General features: G+C 42.7%; 1 protein-coding gene across 1 annotated transcript in view; it reads right to left on the bottom strand.

The window, feature by feature from the left end:
- Positions 1 to 3,839, bottom strand: part of Znf367 (zinc finger protein 367) — a gene marked incomplete in the record, with an annotated part of 18,933 nt that overhangs the window by 14,365 nt on the left and 729 nt on the right.

Genomic DNA, 3,839 nt, shown 5'->3' with positions numbered 1-3,839 from the left:
AAAAAAAAAAAAAAAAAAAAAAAGGCATGTCTAACCTGGAGGGAAACAAAAACCATGTATCTGGCTCCCAGCAACTCTAAAAACACATTTCCTTCACAAGCACAACATTTACATTTTCCAAATAAAAGTGCTGAAAAATATAACATACTAGTCAAAGAGATTCTTTTTTTTTTTTGGTTTTTCTCTGGTACCGGGAACTGAACTCACGACCTTGTGCTTGCCAGGCAGGCGCTTTGCCACTGAGCTAAATCCCCAGCCCTCAAAGAGATTCTTTTAGCTGAGAAAATAAGACAAAGGAAATCATCTAATACCCTAAATAAATAAAGAACATCCTTTAGCAATCCGTATCAACACACAGTATTACTCAGAGAGGACCATTTCCACTTTGGTCTTTAACAATAAGGAAACCGTGTTTCTAGACACATTTTGACAATTACAGTGTGAACTCCTAAGCCGCCAGGCATACTTGTAGCCTAAGGGACAAATCTGATCCGGACTATTAATGAGTCACAAATGCTAGCATCAAATTCGAAGAAATGATGACACTGTCAAAAGCCTGTGTATCCTTCAGTGATTCTGAAAGTGTTTAGTCATGTGGTGACTAAAAAACTGAAAAGTCCTCAGCACAGCTTTCTAAGTCAAACTCAAATAATGGAGCTAGAACACAAGCTAGAAGGAAAAGAAAAAGAGGTCTTGGAGGAAGGTGTGTACCTTGATGAGAAAATGTAACTGATCCTATTTTCCTTTCTGAATTCAGATTTGTATCCAAACTTCCTATGACCACCATATTCTGCTTCCTGTTCTACCTCCCACACCCTGACTTAGCCTCACAACTTCCCAAGTCTTAAATCCATTCTATTACTTTGCACATATTAGTAAAGGTTTCTCAAATGAGATAAGATATAAGCTGTATGAACTTTGTAAGTCTACTTACATCAGCTTAATATTAAAAGCACTAAAGTCAATTTATAGATGACATATCCACGAGCAGTACGGCGTAGGGAGTAAGCGGGAGGGGCTCTGGAAGGAGCTCATCAGTTCTGCCAGTCTAGCAAATCACCTCAATCTTGAGGACTCTTCTCTAACTTCTTTCCTTGCAGGTAAACAGGATTAAATGAGTAAAACAACTCCAATGCTTAACAGTTTGCTGCTCACATTATAAAGTGCTTACTTTGTGCCAGACAATAAAGAGAGGCTAGTATGCTAACATGCTATTAGGTTTAACATGGTGGTGATCAAAATTCACCGTGTACTAATCAGCTGTCTGTCAGACTATATGGAGCCTGGATATCTGAATATAGCGAAGGGACACAAGATTGGCAACGCAGGTCCTGAGAAGCCAGGCCCCTTTGGGTCCCACAAGAGACATAACATGTTGCTATGGTCTGAACAGAGGCACAGGAGCACAGACGGGGGAGCCGGGGAGTGGAGTAGTGTACAGCCGCGGAATTATACCTGCTGTCTTCCCTCCCAGAGTTCTACAGCCCAGAAGGTGAATGCTGCTTTTATACACCAGTAGCGCCAGGCAATCTCCTGAGGAGGGGCTCAAATAAGTTGGCAGATGATGGCCATTCTCCTCCCAGGCAGGGGAGGCAGTACTGAGCAGGAACAAAGGAAAGAACAAGAGAAAGCAGACACAGGATGTGGCAGGACTCAGATGTTATCACCTCCCTGGGGAGCAATGGCAACAAATACATAGCAAGTGAACAAAGATGCTCTAGCTCTAAGTGGCATATTGAAGGGGTGGAGGGAGCAGGTTAAGCGCACTGGCTGTATTACAAACCTGTCTGACATCTTCCCACAAAGTAAGCATGATTCCCATGAGTATGTGAAGAGAAATTACTACAAGGACTTTAAACAAGCAAAACAAAGTAAAGGGGATCAGGACTGTCTATGTTTAGTCCAGCATAATGGCCAGTCAAACAAGTTAACTTTCTTAAGCAGCAGTATGTTTCACACTTCTTAAAATGGGAACTTAAATGAATTTTTGGTCTGTATTTACATTGTTTCATCAATAAAAGGGCAAACTAAAATCAATTTAATGAATAATTTATGAAAGATGCAATATGAAAGGCCGAGGAGGGAAAAAAGAAATGTAAATCTGCCCTTTCACCTCTACATGTTCTTCAGGACTTCTGGTATATTTCACCCTTGAGAAGATACAGACCATACAGATTATAATAAAACTCAAGCCCATGCACTGTGCTAGCAACTTTTACTGAGTTTGTGTGAAGCCTGTTACAAGCAAAAACAACAAAAAATATAGAGAATTTCATTCATCTCTAGTACTATTAATGTTCTGGAATAATCCAAGTTCATTTCTAATTAAGAATAAAATAGGCCGGGATGTAGTCCCAGCACTTGGGAGGCTGAGGCAGGAGGACCGTTGTGACGGTCCTGGGCTACAAAGTGAGCTCAAGGCCAGCCTGAACTGCAGAGCGAGACCCTGTCTCAAAAAGACAAAAAATATAAATAAATAAATAAATAAAATTTTTTCCACAAAGTATTTGTGGATGTATACTTTCATATGGCTTCATAATACAACTTGATGAAAGACTAAATTATACAAAATGTTAACAGAAAAATATCTAGATACTTAATAATACTTAAGATGGACGAGGTTACCTAGAGCCAACCAACAACTGTCCCCTTCACTAATACTCCGTTCTATTACAAAGGACAAAAATCTCTATTGCTCTTCCATATTTTTATTAAGGTGGTTTCAAGACTTAAAGTGTGTCAAAGTACCTGGTTTTATAATCAATGTAACTTTAAAGGCGATGTATTTAATAACTGCCACTAGTAACAGTGTATCAATTTGCTCAAAGCCCAAACGATCCTTGCTACTGTATGTAAAATGGTGACCAAACTCAATTTATACAGTAAGTGCCAATACTTATCCACTAGGTTGCTTATTCTATCTTTTAACAAATTGCTTATCTTATATAGCCACTTAACAAGTACAAGTGGAATATTAACCTTACACTTGCACCATTTGTTCACCACAAATATTTATGGTGCAGCTTAACTTAAACTTTACTAAGCATTAAACTCGAAAATCTTGGCACTAAGCCGGGCGTGGTGGCGCACGCCTGCACTCAGGAAGCTGAGGCAGGAAGACTGTTGCAAGTTCGAGATCAGCCTGGGCTACAAAGTGAGCTCGAGGCCAGCCTGAACTGCATAGCGAGACCCTGTCTCAAAAAGACCAAGAAAAAAAAAAAAAAAAAGAAAGAAACAAAAGAGAAAACAAAAGAAAATCTTGGCACTTACAATCTATGGAGACAAGCCTAACTCCACAGAAGGGGTCCTGAGCACACGCAGCAGCTCAAGCAGCCATGAGCCTTGACCCATTAGCCCCACTCTTTAATCTAGCTGTGTCATCTTGGGGAGGTCACATTTATCCCTCTATGCCTTGGTCTCTGACCCGTAAAACGTTGGTGTGAACCAGGGAGTCACATCCTCCCTGGCCCTCGTCTGAGACTGCGAGCAACTCGAGGTCAGACAACAGCGTCCTATTAGCCGTTGTGCTCTCAGCACCTACTAAGTACTCCGATGGAGGACAGCGAGACAGCGAGAGCTAGACTTTTCGCTCGGGAAGATGACCGAGAGTCGTTGCTGCTCTCCAGCTGTATCCGCAAGGAGTGTACCGGGACAGGGAGGTCTCTTCGCTTCCCAGACCACCGCTACCCTCGCCGCCGCCTCCCAGCAGACTGCACAAGCCCAGCTGCGCCCCGTCCAGGGCACCTGCCCGGCCGGTCACGTGATGCCCCGCCCGCGCCAGCCGGTTTTGGCGCGCGGCAGTGACGTCACTCCTGTCAGCCGCCGCCCGCCCCGCCCCC

The sequence above is a fragment of the Chinchilla lanigera genome, unplaced genomic scaffold (genome assembly GCF_000276665.1).
Source record: "Chinchilla lanigera isolate Chin_1 unplaced genomic scaffold, ChiLan1.0 scaffold00021, whole genome shotgun sequence".
In the NCBI taxonomy this organism is placed as follows: domain Eukaryota; kingdom Metazoa; phylum Chordata; class Mammalia; order Rodentia; family Chinchillidae; genus Chinchilla; species Chinchilla lanigera.
The sequence above is the reverse complement of the archived record's forward strand: the minus strand, read 5'-3'. Positions and strand labels throughout refer to the sequence as shown.